The sequence below is a fragment of the Marmota flaviventris genome, chromosome 9 (genome assembly GCF_047511675.1).
Source record: "Marmota flaviventris isolate mMarFla1 chromosome 9, mMarFla1.hap1, whole genome shotgun sequence".
Taxonomy (NCBI): domain Eukaryota; kingdom Metazoa; phylum Chordata; class Mammalia; order Rodentia; family Sciuridae; genus Marmota; species Marmota flaviventris.
The window spans coordinates 61,671,281-61,690,834 of NC_092506.1; the positions used below are offsets into that span (position 1 = coordinate 61,671,281).

The 19,554-nt window shown below is 46.1% G+C and overlaps 1 long non-coding RNA gene across 1 annotated transcript; it reads left to right on the top strand.

Annotated features, from left to right (window-relative positions):
• The first annotated feature begins 957 nt into the window (after positions 1–957).
• Positions 958–18,151, top strand: LOC117794835 (uncharacterized). Its single transcript, XR_004618709.2, has 2 exons — positions 958–1,426; positions 16,651–18,151. It is a non-coding gene; the product is annotated as an uncharacterized lncRNA (long non-coding RNA).
• The last annotated feature ends 1,403 nt before the right edge of the window (positions 18,152–19,554 follow it).

Genomic DNA, 19,554 nt, shown 5'->3' on the forward strand with positions numbered 1-19,554 from the left:
GGAGCTACCTGAGGGCTCAAGCAACTGGAAGGGTGCCTCTTGCCCGTCATTGGCCCTCTGACATGTGTTTGTACAAGCCGGTGGCTCTCCCCACCCAGCATCATGACAGGTTACCCCAGAACTCTGGCTGACCTCGCCCATCTTGAGTGGGGTGTGGGCTAAGTCCCTTGGGGCTGTGAGAGCCCGAATCCTGGGCCGGATCCTTGCTCCCTTAGCCTTGGGGCTAATTTTAGTGCTGCCTTGACAGCTGCCTTGCCTCGGCCTGGGCCAGTTCCCAGCCACTCAGTACTGGGGTCAGCTGGGGTCTCAGAGGAGTGGGCCAGGCCCGCCTCAGCTTTGGCTGCAGGAGATGAAACTAGAATCCTTGTCCCCCATCCACCCTCCCCACTGTCTGAAGAGTCCTCCCGCAGTGCTGACCAGTGCATTGGGATGGGAACCCGTCCTGCTCCTAGCCTGAAACACTCTCTGAAGACAGACAAGTGCAATCCTCCAGAGATGCCAAAGATCAGAAAGCTTAGGACAGAAAGGGCCCTGGAAATCCTTCCAGCTCAGCACCTTCCCTGAAGAAGGGGAAGGTCAGAGAGACCAACATGTTGGCCCAGGTAACACAGTGAATGATGGCAGAGCTGGTACTGGACCCTAGGCCTGGTGTCCAGCAGGGCTCTATGCAATGTGCCCTGTGGGTGAGAGTGTAGAAGGCCTGGCATCTCAAACAGCCCAGGAGGGCAAGCTCAGGCTTTGATGGCTGTCTGCCTGGAGGGGCAGAGAAGGGAGGCTCCTCCTCAGGACCCTCCCAGAGGCCAACCCAATGCATGTTTCTTGAACCACCTGGCTGAGCCCTGCCCAGGAACAGGAGCGACACACCTCGGGTAGTTGACAAGGAGGATTTTAGTCTCTGTGGACTCAGAGATGGAAGCTTGCTCTGTCACCCATATTTGGGTCCCTGGTTTCCTCCTCTATGAAATGGGTCTAGAGACGCATGTTCACAGACTGGATAGAAGGGATGGAGGGGAGGAGAGCAGGCTTCCAGCTAGAACTCAGGGTGTGCTATGCCCACGCAGGTGGATATGCTGCCACCTGGCTGGGCCCAGGATCCATTCCATGGAGAACCTAGAACCCTGGCAGCTCCCGTAGTCTTTACCACTCTGCCACTCCCCGGTGACACTGCAGGAGGAAAGAGGAACAGATCTCGAAGCCAACCTGAACAGAGGGAGGGGCAGCACAAGCAGGGGTAGGGGAAGCCATGGTTTGGTTGTCTTTCCCCTCCTCCAGCCTTTGTTCCCACTGATCCCTGTCCGGCCTTTCTCACTGTCCTCTTCTTCCAAATCCTTCCCACCTTCCCATCCCTCATCCTGCCAACTCCAGATGTCCCCTGAGCTACCTCACCTGGGAGGGTGGAGCTGGGTGGAGCATTGAGCGCCAGGCAGTGAGTTTCATTTAATTTTCCAGAGCTTCCTCGCTGTTCCTGTTTTTGTCTCTGTTTCTCTGTCTGTCTGTCTCTATGCAGTACTGGTGATTGAACTCAGGGCCTTGCACACACTAGGAAAGTGTTCTACCACTGAGCTACATCCCCCAGCCCCTTAAAAATTTTATTTTGACCAGATACTAGGGAGGCTGAGGCAGGAGGATCGCAAATTCAAGGTCAGCATGGGCAATTTTAGCAAGACCATGTCTCAAAATTTAAAAAAAGGTTGTAGAGTGCCCTGGGTTCAATCTTCAGTACCAGAAAAACATAAATTATTTTGAGACAGAGCCTCACCAAGTTTCTGAGGCTGGCCTTGAACATCAATCCTTCCTGCCTCAGCCTCTCTCAGCCTCCCAAGTAGCTGGGCCACAAGGCCCAGCCAAAGTCCCCTCTCTTCCAATCACCAGAAACTCCTGAAGGCAGGGCTGTGTTCAGTACTCTGGGGGCAGCCCCTAGAAATTTGAGCTCAGAAAACCCTAGATTTGAACCCCCAACTCCACATCTGTTGGTGTTACCCTGAGCCAGACAGGGTTCTCTCCATATCAGGTACCCTGTCCTAACTCACACGGGCCAAGCCAGGCATGGTGGTACACACTTGTAATCCCAGCATCTTGGGAGGCTGAAGCAGGAGGATTGCAAGTTTGAGGCCAGCCTCAGCAATTTAGCAAGGCTGTAAGCAACTTAGCAAGACCCTGTCTCAAAATAAAAAATAAAAAGGGCTGGGGATGTGTCTCAGTGTTAATTAAAGTGCCCTGAGTTAAATCCCTGGTACTAATAACCAAAAACTAAAACTAACTCATACTGGCCTTTGAAGTCCTTTATGGGATTCCGTGAGTCCCACAGTCCTCATTGTGCCTTGGTCCTGTGCGTGCAAGTGGAACTGTGGATGAGCGTGTGTGTGCACATACCGGGCTCTGCACATGGGTGTCACTCAATAAATATTTAACGGCACACCTCAAATCTTTTTGGAACAAGCCATGAGTACATAATTAAACAATTTTGACTCTCAAAACACATATGGGCACCCTGCAAAGTCTCGTTTGTCTGGCGTCGCTAGGCAACAATATGATTCCCACAGTGAATTCTCCAGATGATTGGGGAATCCTGAAGATTGTCCAGAAACAGGCATTACAGGTGTGTGTGTGTGTGTGTGTGTGTGTGTGTGTGTGTGTCTGCCTTGAACCAACATGGGAGCTGGACAGGGTTCAGCCGTCAGCAGAAGGGTGATGTGAGGTGAAATGACAAGACTGGCAAGGTCCCTGGTCATGAAGACCTTTGAGTGCCAGGTCAAGGAGTTCTAGACTCGATCCTGAGGGCAATGGGGAGCCATGGAAGGGTTTTGAGCCGGGGAATGATGAGGTTGGGTAGGATCCCTCCCTGCTGCTGCATGAAGTGTGGATGGAAGGCAAAGGGACAGGGGTCAAGAAGCCTGTGCTTCAGAGGTTCAGGTGGAGAAGATGAAATACAAATGGAGGCAAGATTTGGAAGGTGAGCAGGACACAATCTGCAGGACATCACAGGAAGGATCCAGGATTAGTGGAGGACTGGATGGGGGCAGGGAGGGAATGAGGGGAAGCTGGGTGATTCCTGGCCAGGTGATCAGCTGGCTGGAAGTGCCCTTGCTGAGGATGGCAGAAGAGCAGGTCCAGAGAAGATGAAGAGTTTGGCTCTGGACACACCTGGGAGAAGCATTCAAAGGAGATAGCAGGACTCGTTAGGGACTGGGACCAAGTAAGTCAGGACAGATATGCTCTGATTAACATTCTCTGGATGACTTTATAGTGTCCCAAGGACCCTGAGTATAGCCCCTTAGGCCCTGACCACCTCTGGTCCTCAAGACAGAGAGGACATGAACTTGGGCCCCAGAGAAGGACAGGAAAAAGAGAAAAGGATCTGACCAGGGTGAAAGGAAGGGTCTGGGGCACCACACTCCAGATTGGGGAGGATTGGCTACACAGAGGTCTAGGGATGGAAAGGGAGGAGGAAGAAGCCCCAGCTGGGCTACACTGGTAGTCCTTAGAGACCAGGAGACTCACAGCTGCCATTGTACAGATACAGCCAGTCTCCAGGTGCATGGTGGGAAGCGTGTCTGCGCTGTGGGGACTGGGCATCGGGTAATCAGTCCACACAAGGTGAAAGGTGGTAAGGGCAGCCTCGTTCAACAAGTGCTTATTAAGCCTCTCCTCATGCCAGGCACCGTTCTGTGATCCAGAGATAGTGATGAGGATTATGTTGTATGGAGACGGACAGTCACAAAGCAGTGCCCAATGTGGTATCAAGGAGGGGAAAGTGAGGTGGAGAGTCAGAGCAGGCTCGGAGTTGACCATCTCATCAGGTAATGAGGAATGGCACCTGAAGAAAGAGCCCTGCGGGCCTTAATGGCTGTGAGATTTTGATCCAGCATCTCCCCACCCTGCCTCAGTTTCTCCATAGGGAGTCTGGCTGGGCCTTCTCTGAGCACCTCTACAGGCCTGGACTTAAGGGATCAGCCCTGCCCTGCCCTGCCCTGCCCTTGGCACCTCCCCAGAGCCCAGTAAAGCAGAAGGAGCACCGGACCTTCTTTTGGCACTGCACCAGATCCACCCCAGCAGGTGAAGGAGGTGACTCACCTGAGGGTGTTAGGATCCGGGAAACAGCTCCAGGTGGGAGCGGGAACCTAGAGACTTCCCGCCTTGCCTCACTCAAAAATGCCCCTAAGTGTTGGCTGGGCAGGCCCTGGCCCTTCCTTAGAAGGCCCCCACTGAGAGTCCTTCTGCTTTCTGGGAGGCCAAAGATGTAGAAGAGCCTTGTGCATGCGAGGCAAGCACTCTGCCAACTGAGCTACATCCCCAGCCCCCAATGCAGATAATTTATTAAGAGGTGCCCAAGGACTTGCCGGTGCCAGATCCTTCTGGGCCTCTCCCTCCGAGGGGGTAAACAGAGAGGGATGGGGCTAGAAATCTTCACTATTCCTTGCAGCTCTAAATTGTTGTTCTGGTGAGTAAATTGCAGCAGGCCCACAACCTCAAAGGTTTCCCTGGGGGCTCCAGGCAGGAGTGAGGCAAGATTCTGAAGTGAGGAGTTGGGGGAAGGGTTGCAAGGTTTAGTAAGTGAAAATACAGGATGCTCTGTTAAATTTGAATTTCAGATAAGCTATGAATAATTTTTTAGAAGCATGTCCCAGTTATTATTTATGCAAAGGATTTATTCAGTTTATCTAAAATTCAGATTTCACTGGGTATCTTTTACTCTAGATGAGGAGGTGATCGGAGCTGAGGAAGGTCCTAGACTCTCAAATAGCATCTTGCCACCTACCTTGCTGCCTTCTGGATCCCTTAACCATGGACTTATCCTATGCTTTGTGGGAAGGTGGGGGAATGAGGGAAAGAGAACTTGGAGTTGGGGACAACAGAGCTGTGCAGACAAGCAGAGAGACCCCAAGGCCCCAGGAGACAGCACCTGAACTGCTCTTCAGGGCATCCAGCTAGCCTCATGGGCTCCTGCCCGCCCTTCCAGCAGGGCACTGACTCACACCACTCCACACCCTCCCCAGCCCTGCCCTCCCCTCCCATACAAACTCCAGCCACAACCTCCTCCAGGAGCCCTTCCTTGGCTCTTCATTAAAGTTCTGACTGCCTCCTCTGAGTTCCCAGCATGCCATCAGTCAACCAGTCCTGTCACAGAGCCATACAATTAACTGACCACCACCCGCTTCTATAACGGGCTCTGGACACTCACAACAGTGCTCAGGACTGACCCACCCTGCCCTCATGGAGTGCATAGTCTAGTGGGGAGACAGACATACAATCACAAAGCGGGGAGGTAGCCATCCTTTCACAGGGACTGACTGGCCACGTGACAAGGCCTCACGCGGGTCGGGGCATATTCTGTTTATTCGGGGCCCAGCACAGAGCAGGCTTCAGTGACTACTAGCTGAGTAAATGAAAGTTGAGATTGAACACAGCTAGAGGGCTTGCCAGAAAGCTGTCCCCACGAGGGACAGGCACTGAAGAAGAAGGGCCTTCCTGATGGAGAGGGACAGTACAGAAGAAGGCCTGGAGTGTGCTGTGAGAGACAGGGCAGAGGAATGGCTGGCACAGAGGAGGATTCTTGGGGATGAGGCTGAGCGGTCACCATGCAGAGGGCCTGAATTAGGCAGCACTGGCTAGACACTGGGGGCTTGGCCTCCTGGCATACCATTGTTTGTGAGAACCTGGCTGCCCTGCAGATTCTGCATTTCCAGAGGCCAGGGTCTAGATCTTCCTCTCATCCCCACCAGCCCTGGGCTGAGAATTTGATGGGCCGATGGAGAGCCGGTGGACAGGAAGTAACACTGTAGCTGCACCCGAGATACCAGGAGGACCAGTCACACCACATTGTTGTCACTTATGTCTGGATGTTGCTGAGGGCAATTTTATAGGCAATCACAGAAACTCTGCAATATTAGAAAAAGTGAGTGGCTTTCTACTCTATTTGGAAGTCCCTGTGGCTTGAGCATCTGTTTGTCCTGGCCCCTTCACCAGCCATGGTCTGGGACGGTGCAGGGACAGTGACAGGGCCATATCCACCTACCCTTCACTGAGTCTAGGTGATCCAGGTCCACTACAGTCACTATCTCTAGTGCCCAAATGAAAGAAAAAACTGAGGCTCAGAGAATTTAGTTTGGGTGTTAAGAAGTGGCTAAGCCAGGATTTTACCCAATTTGTCCAATGTGGGAGTTTCTTCTGTTACCCTGAGATACTCCTATTTTTTTAAAAAGTGATCTCTGAGATATTACTTATTTTCAGCACTTAGAAACTCAACCCAGATTTATCTCATTTTGTTCTTTGTCGCTTCTGTTGCAGATGTCGTTAGAACTGTTACTTGTCTATAAACCTCTGCAGTGGCCTTTGTCCTAAAGCAGTAAACTGTGGAAGGAGGGAAGGAAACAGGAAGACAGGGATAAAGCCAGCTCCTTCTGGACTTCACTGGCACTGTCCCCGGCCTCCCCACCCTTCCTGCAGCCCAACGCCCTGCTCTGAATCATGTGGCTCCTCAGCACTTTGGGGACAGCTGGGACTGCACGCACACACATCATTCCTCTGAAGTCAGGCCCACCCTCCCCCACTCATCACCTCCACCTGGTCCTGGAAGCGCTTCGTTACCTCCAGGTACTCAACAGCCCAGAGCCTAGGCTACCACAAGGCAAGATCCTCCCTGGGCTGGCGGTGTGTCATGTCTCTCTTGCTAGACTGTATCTCAGGATGGGGATCTTCATCCTCTCATTTATGTGCCAGCTACAGTACTGGGCACCAGGGTACAATTAGGGCATGAGCACATAATAGTATAACTGTAGCTGCTCTAAGTCATCCAAGGACATCACCACACTGGCCTGAGTGAGCCACCCAGGGCTCCTCACAGCTCTTCAACTAAAGGGCTAATGTCTAGCACACCAGAGGCTCCAGGAACTCAGAACACATTGGCCCACATGTTGGGCCTCCTGGACTCCCCTGGCTTCTCTAGATGTATGCCTGGTGCAGGGCAAGTCCTAGTTGGGATGGATATGGGTCATTTTAATTACCTTTGGGTACAGACATGCACAAGACCTTGACAGCCACTCTCTGATAGTCTTCTTACCCATAACCTTCAGTGTCAAGTTTGTCACCTCTTCTTTATCTTCCATTGGTTCCAAGATCCAGCCAGTTCTTTCTCTTGTTTCTGGCTTCTGTGTCTAATAGCCACTAATAGACCTGTGGCTTTGGTGGCAGGTGCTACTTCCCTGAAGTCTGAAGACTTCTCATCAGCTCTGTCCAAGAACCTTGACAGACACCATAAGCCTGTTTAATTCTTGTCCTGGATACAGTCCAAGTTCATTCCCAGTTCTTAGCTCATGGGCAGAGTTGAGATCTTTGGCATGCCTGGTTCCCAGCTCAGGTTCTCAGGTCTGCCCTCTGTGCAGGGAGCCTCACACATCAAGGATGGTCCTCTAGGGCTTGTCCTTGAGTGTTAACAATAGCAAAAACAGGCTGAGGTTGTGGCTCAGTGGTAGAGCGCTTGCCTGGCATATGTGGGGCCCTGGGTTCGATCCTCAGCACCACATATAAATCAGTAAACTAAAGGTATTGGGTCCAACTGCAACCAAAAAAATGAATATCAAAAAAACAATAGCAAAAACACAGCAACAAGAACAGATGCAAGGGGCTGGAGTTGTGGCTCAGTGGTAGAGCACATGCATGCATGTGTGGGGCAGTGGGTTCAATTCTCAGCACTGCATATAAATAAATGAATAAAATAAAAGTCTACCAACATCTAAAGAATATTTTTTTAAAAGAGCTGATGCAAGGGCTGGGGATGTGGCTCAAGTGGTAGCGTGCTTGCCTGGCATGCGTGCGGCCCGGGTTCGATCCTCAGCACCACATACAAACAAAGATGTTGTGTCCGCCGAAAACTAAAAAATAAATATTAAAATTCTCTCTCTCTCTCAAAAATAAATAAATAAAAGAGCTGATGCAAATGTTTCTCAGAAGAAGGAAGGAAGAGTTTGTACTTCTGGACCATGGCTGGGCAGGGCTATGTATTAAAAGCATGAACTAAGATGATTCAACTTAGGAGGCTGAGATAGGAGGATGGCAAGTTCAAGGCCAGCCAGTATAATTTTGTGAGACCCTGTCTCAAAATAAAAAGGATTGAGGATGTAGCTCTGTGGTAGAAAACCCCTGAATTTAATCCCTAGTACTGATAAAATAAATACAAAATTAGATTATGTGTGGAAACAACTTATTTCAGTAGCTTTTATAAACTCAATAAATTGCAACTACCCAACTACCAGTAAAGGCATTTTGATTTTTTTCCCCACACTTTTTATTGGTACCTCATACTTGTATATAATGATGGCATTTGTTGTTATATACTCATACATGAATATAAACTAATAATATAATTTGGCCACTTCACCCCTCTATTAAAGGCATTTTGAAGAGACCAGGGTTTGTTATGGTGGTCAATGGTATGCAGTAGTTGGTGATTCTTGATATTTACCGAGTTATCACTGACAACAGCAATGAGTGTTTTCTTTAACTAGGAAGTGATAGCTCTGGGAATACTCACAGCAGGTGTTATTTAAAGATTCCTTGGCCTCCACCTTAGCTTTGCTACACTTAAGACAGTCAAGAAGAGGAGGAGGTAGGTCCTATGGGGAATTTACGGTTTAATTATGGAGACCAGATTCAGAGACAAAATGGAATTCCGAAACAAGATCTCCCCTGCTTGATCTGGGAATCAAGAGCTTGGGGAAGGGGGACCACAGGGTTTAGGGGTAAGAAAGCCAACATGAGTGAGGTTCAGGCATTCGTGGTCTTTCCCAACTGCTCCAGAAGAGTTTGGGGTTGAACTGCACCCCTGGGCACAAAAGAGCCCACTACTGTGCTGTCAGAGCCACTGCTGGAGATCTCTGAGGATTCACAGAGAATACCAGGAAATGGAGAGCCAGCCTCCAAAATGGTAAGCTAGGAAAACCACAGAGGAGAGGACTTGAGACCCTTCACTCATGTCATTTGCTTGAAGGTTTATGAGCTCCGCAGGAGCTGGAAAAGATGCTGTGAGCAGGAGATACCTGCATGTGCCCAAACAACTTCCTTTGCATTGTTTATATATATATTTAGTTGTTGCTGGACCTTTATTTTATTTGTTTATTTAGATGCGGTGCTGAGAATCGAACGCATTGCCTCACATGTGTACTCTACCACTGAGCCACAACCCCAGCCCTTCCTTTCTATTTTAATAGCATCCCTGAGGGGAGCTGTAAAACTTATTTTGGATTATCATATCTGGGTGATTACTTTATGCCAAGTACTGTTCTAAGTAAGTACCTTACACAAATTATCTCACTTAATCTTCCAATATTGCTATAAAATAGACATTATTATTATTATTACTATTATTTTATAGTCATGAAAACCAAGGGTTCCAGGTCTTAAGTAAATTAATCAGTGATAGAATCAGGATTTGAAGCCAGTGTTTTCTCTTGCAAACCATTCATCTTAACCACCACACTGCGCTGACCTGTAGGTATATTAAGGAAAGTCCCAGTCAAAGGCATCCGTGATATTCTTACATACCAAATGTAGGAATCTTGCTGGGTAGAGAAGAAAATGATCCCCAATTAGTGGGCGGGAACATCTATGGATATTATGCTGGATTAATATATTCTACTATTGACTTAGGACATACCCACTGGGTGACAGGGCCACATCTCTAGGCAGGTAGTGAAATGACTCATCTAAAGTTCTTCCTGGTAGAAGTTTCAGGCCCAGAAACAGAACTGTTCTGGGGTCCCAGAGCTAAGGAAGACAGACCCTGACTCTCTTGGTCTGGAACTTTAAAGGCATTGGCATTTTTATAAGGGTGCACCCAAGTCAGGAATATGTTGAAAACACGCAGCTCAGGGACTTGAAAGGGAGGGTGGCAAGCAGGCAAAGAGAATGAGACCTTAGACACCCCCCTGTTCAGTGGGTCACATCCTGCTGTTTCCTTCCCCATCTCATTTCTGTTTGAACAGCCTTCTTACAGCCCTTGCAAGAATTTTTAAAGGATGCAGGCTTTAAATATATTTTTAAAGAAACTTTAAAAATAAATAACCTTTTAAAATAACAGGTTATGTTTACAGAAAAGTTGCAAAACAGAGGGTTTTTGCATATCCCCACCCAGCAGCCTCTATTGTTAATGTCTTATAGTCACCACAATGAATGGGCCAACACTAACACATTATTATTAACTAACTGAAGTCCATATTTGATTTCGATTTTCCTAGTTGGTTTTTTAATTTTGGGGGGGAGTTGGGGCAGGACGCTTAACCACTAAACTACATCCCCAGCTCTTTTCAATTTTTTAATTTTAAGACAGGGTCTCACTAAGTTGCTGAGGCTGGCCTCAAACTTAGGATCCTCTCAGCCTCTCAAGTCGCTGGGATCACAGGCATGGACCATCATGTCCAGTTTGGATGTTCTCAGCTTCTTCTTTGAATTTTTAATTTATTTATTCTAATTTATTATACATGATAGCAGAATGCATTTCAATTCATAGTACACACAAAGAGCACAGTTTTTCATATCTCTGGTTGTACACAAAGTAGAGTCACTCCATTTGTGTCTTCATACATGTACTTAGGGTAATGATGTCCATTTCCTTCCACCATCTTCCTAGCCCCATGCGCCCCCTTCCCCTCCGTCCCCTTTGCCCTATCTAAAGTTCCTCCATTCCTCCCATGCTCCCCCCGGATTTCCTCAGTTTTTACCTAATGTCCTTTTATGTCCCAGAATCCCATCCACAGTGCTGCTTTACATTTAATTATCACGTCTCCTTACCTGTTTTCTGGTCTGGGGCAGCTGCTTGGACTTTCCTGGGTTTTGATGACCTTGACAGTTTTGAGGAGTATTGGTCAGGTCTTTTCTGAACTGTGGCTGAGTTTGGTTTTCCTGATGCTTTCCTCATGACGGGAAGTTGGTTCTGAGTTCCTGGAGGGAGACAAGAGGTTCAGTGCCTTCGTCATCACACTGCATCAAGGCTGCGTGCAGTTGGCATGGCCCATCACTGTTAAAGCTTCATCACGTGGCTGAGGCAGTGATTGTCAGGTGTCCCCAGTCACCGAGAGGGACGGGCAGTGCCCCTGGAAGTCTGCATGGTGATCATAATGGTAACCAGAGAGAACCCACAAGAAAACTAATCTTGGAGGGTAGCCTTCAATTTCTGGCTTCGAGTGCCCCAACTTGACTTCTGAGACTTCGGGCTCTTCTAGCTTCAATAGAAACCAAGTCTAATTCACTTCAATGGCCCCAGTACCCAGCACAAGGCTACCTGCTGAATGCCTAATTGGACTTTTTTTTTTTTTTTTTTGAAAATATATATTTTAAATTGAGGTGAAATTCATATAACAGAAAGCTAATCTTTTTTTTAATTTTTATTGTTGGTTGTTCAAAACATTACATAGTTCTTGATATATCATATTTCACACTTTGATTCAGGTGGGTTATGAACTCCCATTTTTACCCCGTATACAGATTGCAGAATCATATCAGTTACACATCCATTGATTCACATATTGCCATACTAGTGAAACCATTTTAAAGTATACAATTCAGTGGCATTTCCTGCACACACAGTGTTGCGTAACTACTACCTCTATCTAGTTCCAAAACATTTTCATCACCACAGCAGAAAACCCCACACCCATTGACAATCATTCCCCTTGTCCTTTTTTTCTCAGCCCCTGGCGCCACCAATCTGCTTTCTGTCTCTGTGAATTATTTATTGTGAATATTGAATGTACATGGACCCATATAATATGTGACCTTTTGTGTCTGGCTTCTTTCACTTGACCTAATGCTTTTGAGGTTCCTCTACACCATAGCATGTACCAGAACTTCATTCAACTAATGCTCCATTGTATGTACACCACATTTTGTTTACTCATTCAACTGTTAATGAACATTTAGGTTATTTCTATCTTTTGGCTCTTGTCAATAGGTGCTGCTGTGAACATTCCTGTAAGAGTTATTTGCTTGAGTATCCTATTTCAACTCTTCAGGTGTCTACTAATGCATGACTGGATTTTTAAAGAAGGTGATATTTCTTCCCAGATTTATTTAACTTAATTTAATTTACTTACTTATTTGGTACCAGGGATTGAACCCAGGGGTGCTTAACCATAGAGCCACACCCCTAGCCCTTTATAAATTTCTGTATTTAGAAATAGGGTCATGTTAGGGGCTGGAGTTGTGGCTCATATGTAGTGCTTGCCTATCATGCGTGAGGCACTGGGTTTGATCCTCAGCACCACATAAAAATAAAATAAAGATATTGTGTCAAAAAAAAAAGATATTGTGTCGACCTCCAACTAAAAAATAAATATTAAAAAAAAAAGAAATAGGATCATGCTAAATTGCTTAGGGCCTCCCTAAGTTGCTGAGGCTGGCTTTGAACTTGCAACCTCCTGCCTCAGCCTACGGGGCCATTGGGATTACAGGCATGTGACACCATACCTGGCTTTTCCCAGATTTTTAGGAAGCTAATTAAACAAGGCTCTGATTATAGACCGATGTCTGGGAAGGGGATTCTGTCTTGGGTCAGGTTCATGTTTAACACCAATAGGTTGGCTAGAGACCTGGTGCACATGTATCAAGTTCATCCATGACAAGAAGCCAGGAAAGAGAGTAAATATCACAACACAAATACATAAAGAGGGAAAAGGATCAAGTTTTGCATATGGTTTCTTCAAAAGATTCTTCAAGCACAGAATATGGGAGAACTGGTTTACTAGCAATAACACAAGAAAGGGCTCAGAGTTCAAGCCCAGCACAAGCTCTTCATAAGCCAAGGTGGTGGCTACCGCATAAATGTAGGCTGCATTAACAGAGGCATAACAGCCAGAACAGAGAAAGGGACTATCCTAATCTTGCTCCACACTCTACCAGACCCACTTGGAGCTCTGGAGCCTCCCTAACATGCTAGGAGATGCTCTGAATCAAGAGATGGTAACCAGGTTACAAAGGTGTGGAAACTAGATCCTGTGACAAGAAGGAAGAGGACCCAAGTGGAAGCAGGGTAGCTGGGACAGGGTCTTTGCTGCCCAGGCCCTTTAGGGCTGGCCCCAGAGAGGAAGACTTTTTTCCCAGCAGGGAGTGATTGTCCTTCCCTTTAGGGTTGGGTGTGTGGCATAAACAGAGGGAAAGACTCTGGAAGAGATCAGGTGGGCCTGTGTGACCCTGGAAGTCATGTGACTGACCTGTGGCTTTTCAATATAAGAAACAGATTTAAAAAAATTTTTTTTTTTAGTTGTTGATTGACCTTTTTTTAAATTTTATTCATTTATTTATATTCAGTGCTGAGGATCAAATCCAGTACCTCACACATGTGAGGCAAGCGCTCTATCACTGAGCCACAGCCCCAGGCCTCTAAGAAACAAATTTTAACTGGAGCGGGAGGAAAGAGAGGCAGAGAGAACCAATGCTCAGTGTTGGTTTTGTCTCCTCCTCCTTCCCCTCCCTCCCACTTCCTCCTCTTCCTCTCCTCTTCCTCTCCTCCTCCTCTCTCCTCTTCCTCTATTCCAGTACCAGCATAATTCTAAGCTTGGAAGAGAAAGCCAAATCTCCACAAAGGTTAAGAATTTGTGTAGAATGATAAATTGAAATCAATGGGGTTAGAATTTAACTGGCTGGCTTGTAAAAACCCAGGAAAATTCTTGTGCCATTATGAGGGGGAAAAAAAAAGCCGGACACAAAATTATACATACATTATACCTGGGTTAATATGCATAGAAACCCCGCTTAACATCACTTACCTGTGTAAAGCAGGACGGGTGGGGGCGCATTTTGTTTTCCCTTTTTTCATATTTTTTTCAAATGCTGTACAACAAAGAGGTATTATTTCTAGAGTCAGACAAAAATAAAACACTTTGCTTAATACTTAAGAACTAATGGGGTATGTGGCACATGCCTGTAATCCCAGGGACTAGGGAGGCTGAGGCAGGAGGATGACAAGCTTGAAGCCAACCTCAGCAACTTAGTGAGATCCTGTCTCAGTGGTAAAGTCCCTTTGGGTTCAAGCCCCCGAACCAAAACAACCAATCAAACAAAAAACCCAAACAAACCAACCAACCAACCTAAAAACAACCCCCACACAACCAAAACCCCCAAACCAAATAAACTTTGAGGTCTGATTGAGCTGACATAGCTCTGGGCTACCAGGCAAGGCCACCAGGGCACTGTTCCTGGCAGGCACTTGGGAAATTTGGGTAAACACAGAATATCTTGCTTGAAGAGCCATACAAATAAGTGACTGTGGAGCAGGAAGGAGAGCCCTGGCTCTCAGGTAGAAAAGACCTAGAGGGTGGGGAGCCACCAGATGGGGCAGCCAACACAGTTGGGCAATCACCAGGGCAGAGCAGGCGCTCCCCTCCCAGTGGCATGGTGGCCATCTTTGGCCATCAGCCTGTGTGGCCCCAGCCCTGACAGGGAACACAGGTGGCCTGAAAAGGATCCTGAGGAATTAGGGATGAGGTGTGCTGCATGAAATTGTGCAGAGGAGCCTCCGTGTACCCACTCAGGGATGTAACTATGGGCAGCTGGGCTATGAGCTAAGAATGACTTGGGTGTTTGAGTGGCTTCTGGCAGGCTTTCTCCCCCTGGATATGGGGGACACTATCCCTGAAAAGTCAGGGTGTGGTTCTCTCCAAACTAACTCAAGAAGTATTTTCTATTTTGTTCTGGGGGAAATGCTGTCTAGGGTGGGGACACAGAGGATAATGGCCAGTCCCTGTCCTTGAATGAAGGTAGAGACCCAGACCTGGAAGCTTGATGCTGAGGCAGAGACACAGGAGACATAGGAGCCAGAGGAAGAGCCCCACCTCTGGGGACACATACTCAGGGACATTATTGCAGAGCTGGTTCTTCCTTCCCTACCAGTTCCAGGAAGGCCTCTAATAACCTGTGGGGTCCACGCTGGTGGCCCCAGAACAGCCAGGGACATGCTGAGCCTCCACAGCCCAGGCCCAAACACAGTGCGTCATGGCAGCACAGGGTTGGTTGCTGAGCATCAGGAAAGCCATGGCTGCCTCATGCGTCCTGTTGGGTAACTGGGAAGCAGCTGACAGTTTGTGGGCATTGAGTAACCACTGGACTTCCTGAAACTTCAAGTTTCTTTGTGAACTACTCCCCACCTTCCTCTTTCAAGGTCAGGGTGGGGACTGGGGAGCATCCACAGTTGGGTGACTTCTATTCATTCAATAATTGCTTGCTTACCAATTTCTCTGCTTCTGTCTGCCCTGCCCTGGACGTTGGGAACCCAGAGAGACATAAGTTTTGCCTCCTAGATTCCCACCATCTATTTCCACAGCTGAAACAGAAATCAGCCTGGACTGCCCCTTCACACCCCCTCGAGTGACCCCTTCTGTTCTCCTGTAGTGCCTGGGGCTTCTCCTCTTGTATTTTATTTATCATAAAGGATCCAGTGGCCTGTCTTTTTCTCCAGGCTCAGTGAAAGCAGAAGCTGTACCTATCTTGTTCCCTGCTATATCCCTGGCACCTGGTACAGTGCCTGGTATTTAGATGCTTATTCAACATTGTTGAATGCGAAGTCCCTTTGATTCCATGTCCTTCATGTTCCTGGAATCCATATTCTCCACAACCTTTACTCAGATCTTGTATTCTGCTTGACTATGGAGCAGTCTCAGGACCAAGCAGCCTGTTTCATCTCCACCACTCAATTTATTTTCTACATTTCAGCCATAGTGAACATTCTAAAGGGCCCATCTGCCCTACCCAAAAGCCTTTCTTGGTTCCCCAGGCCTCATAACAAGGAGCTTTTCAGGGTAGAAAAATGACAACCCAATCTGGATACTCTGTGAAAGTGCTCAGGAAGGTGTGCAGAAATGCAAAAACTGGCAGCAATGCTATATAAACAGAGATAAGAGAAAGGCACAGGGCAAAGTACAAGGGAGACATTGCACTAATTGGATGATGGATGGGAATGAACTGAGAAACATTCATGGATAGTACACCACCTCCTCCTCCCCCAAAACAGAACAGCATGGGTCATACTGCCATCCTACCCCCTTTACTACTACTTGTAAGTTCCTTAGGGACAAGGACCATATCTACTTTATCTTGGTATTTTTGATACCTAGCACCAGACTTGGCACAAAATAAGCACACAATAAATATTTCTTAAATGAATAAATCAGAAAATTAAATGAATTAGTAAATGAAGAATCTGTGGTTTCAAAGAAGATAAAACAGACTAGTCCATACTGCCTACCGCTATCTCAGGGACTCAGGAGCAGCACTGATCAGATGGGCTTTTGGCCAAACACTAATGACATAGGAATGTTTTCCCAGGCCAGCTGGAGTGATGGAGGGCATGGTTTCTGAGACCAGATACTGTAGGTAGAGTCCAGACTTCAGTTAAGGTTATGTGAGCTTGGCAAGTTGTATAACCTCTCTGTACCTTACCCTTGTCATCTGTAAAATGAGGATAGTGAATAGAGGGTTCTATGAGAACTAAATTTTCATATGTGTAAATTTTGAATATATACATTTAGTGTGTGTGTGTATATATATGTATACATATCCATAAATATTAATAGATAAACTTACAAATCTATAGTCCTATTTAAAGGCTAGCTATTCTTGATGACAATGACAAAGATAACGGTGGCATATTTTTTTCCCCTGCAGATGCTGGGATCGAACCTAGGACCTTGGGCATGCTGGACAGTGCTCCACCACCGAGCTATACCCCCAGCCCTAATGATAATTCCCCTATGCAATCCTCATCAGCTTCTCTTTTTCTGTGTCTACATTATCTAACAGTGGAATTGAGACATCTGCCGTTATTAAGCAACACAGCATAAAGTTGAGAGGGTCAGGAGGTGAGGCTTGGCCCGGCTTTATTTTGGCCTGATCAAGGGAAAGTGAACAAAACAACCAAAATGGAACCCGGGGAAAGAGCCGACAGCACAAGGAGGAAGAAAATTGTTCTGAAGGTTCAGATGAAAAGCCTATTTTTTTTTGGACGTGACTTTTCTATAACAGAATAAAACTCTCCAAGTCATCTGATTGGCATTCTCAAGAACAAACAGACCAGGAAGCTTTGATGTGGTGATTATTTGCTGGGCACTTCCCAAGTGGGCAAGAGATATGAATAGGCTGTTCATAGAAATGGAAATGCAAATGGCTCTCCAACATGTAAGAGGATGCGAGGTCTCACCCATAAGAGAAATGCAAACCACAGCTACAGTGAGGCATGATTTTTCACCTATCAGATTGGCAAAAATCCTAGAGTTTAATATCAAGGGTTGCGAGACCATCGGGATTTTACCTTGAGGTGCTCACCCCTCCCTCACTTTTGGCGATGGCATTCACAGAGATTTCCTCTCTGGAGCTCCCAGGGTGGCCCTGACAGGCTTAAGCCTGCTAAATTTCTCATCACGGTGTGTGTGTGTGTAGGGGGATGATCAGTAGATATTATGGGGTGACCTTGGAGCAAACCACTTAAGCACTTGGAGCTTTATTTTCCTCATCTGAGAAGCAGACAGTAATAGAGACTCGGGAAAAGCAGCCAGGGCAGCAATAAGTGGCGCTTTTTATTGACTTTGGTAATTGGATACATACGAGTTTAAATACATGTGCTTGACTAATCTGAAGATTTAGATAATTACAAACTTGATTTCCACTTTCTAAATCATTCTAGAAGATAATAAACAGGAAAAACCTAGAATGTGTAGCAAAGAACAAAAAAGCAAAGCAATAAGGAAGCAAGAAATTTAAAAAATAGAAAAGTAAAATGAGACTACATTAGTTATGAAATAGATATAAATAAATTAAGCTATGTTATTGAAAGCAAAGATTCTCATTCTCATGTTTAAAAACAAAATCCAACTACACGATATGTTGCTTAGGAGAAATAACACACTGGGGAGTCTGAGGCAGGAGGCCTGCAAGTTCTGCGCCACACTGGGTCACTTGGCAAGACTCTGTCTCAAAATAGAAAGAAAGACAGACAGACTTAATATAAAATATCCAAATATATTAAAAAATATACATGTTAAATGGAGACAAAATATAGGAAAGATATCTTGGAGTAGAAAAAGCTCTTCTAACTATGGCTCAAAATTTAGAAGCCATTAAAAAAATGGAAAAGCTGAACCTCAGAAAATAAAAACTTCTGCATTATAAAGTGTGTGTGGGGGGAACCTGTAAGGTGTGATGGCTGCCTGCCTATAATTTCAGCAACTTGTGACGATGAGACATGAGGATCACAATTTTGTAGACACCCTGGCCAATTTAGCAAGACCCTGTCTCAAAAATTTAAATAAATAAATAGAGAGAGAGAGAGAGAGAGAGAGAGAGAGAGAGAGCGCAAGCACTGGGGGTGTAACTTGGTGGTAGAGCACCCCTGGGTTCAATTCTCTCAGTGAGAGAGAGAAAGAGAGAGAGAGAGAGAGAGAGAGAGAGGGAGAGAGAGACACGGAAGAAGAAGGAGGAGGAGGAGGAAGGGAGGGAGGGAGGAGGGAAAGAAAGGAAAGAAGGAGGGAAGGAAGGGGAAAGGAGAGAAAAAAACAAGTAAAGCTAAAGACAAATAATAAACTGGGAAAAATCATTTTCAATTCAGGTGGAAGACATAAGGATAGATAATCTTTCTAAAATATAAAAAGCCAATAGGCATCAAGAAAACCAACACCCTAATAGAAAATGACTATAGGATATAATAGAATAGGAAATGCAAATGGATCTTAAATTATTATTATTATGAAAAGATGCACTTATAACAAGAGTGCAAATTACAACTACACTGAGACATGATTTCTCACCTATCAGATTGGCCAAAATCCAATAGTTCCATATCACAGTATTGGCAAGGCTATGGGGGGACAGGCACTCTCATGTGCTGCCAAAGGGAGGGTAAACTGGAACAAGTCATCAAATCTACAAATGCACGGACCTTTTGATCTACTAATAGTATTTCTGTGCAATTTTCCTACATGTACTTGTACCTGAGCAGAAAGTATGTACAAAGTTATTTATCGCAGCAATTTCTGTACTAGCAAAAAATTGGCAACAACACAAGTGTCCATCAATAAAGGATTGCTCAAATACATAATGGTACATCTATACAATGGGATCTGATGCAGCCCCTAAAAAGAAAATGGAAACTTCAAGTTCAGTGTTCAGTGATAAAATGCAAGGTTATAAGCAACACTTTATGAAAAAAAGAGAGAAGTAGAAATATTGTATTTGCACAAATAAATTCAGGGGTACACAAGAAACTAATAAAATCACTTTCTAGCTGGATTTTTTGGAGCATGCCTGTAATCCCAACAACCTGGGGAAGCTGAGGCAGGAGGATTGCAAATTCCAGGGCAGCCTGGATAACTTGGTAAGATCCTGTCTCAGTGTAAAATTTACAAAGGGCTGGGGATGTAACTCAGGGCTAGAGCACTTGCCTAACATGCAGAAGCCTTGGGTTCAATTCCCAGTACCACACACACAAAAATAATAATAATAAAGCAAAACAAAACATTTTCCAGGCTGGGTGAGAGGAAGAATGGAAACTGGGCAGATGAATGGTGGGAGATGGAG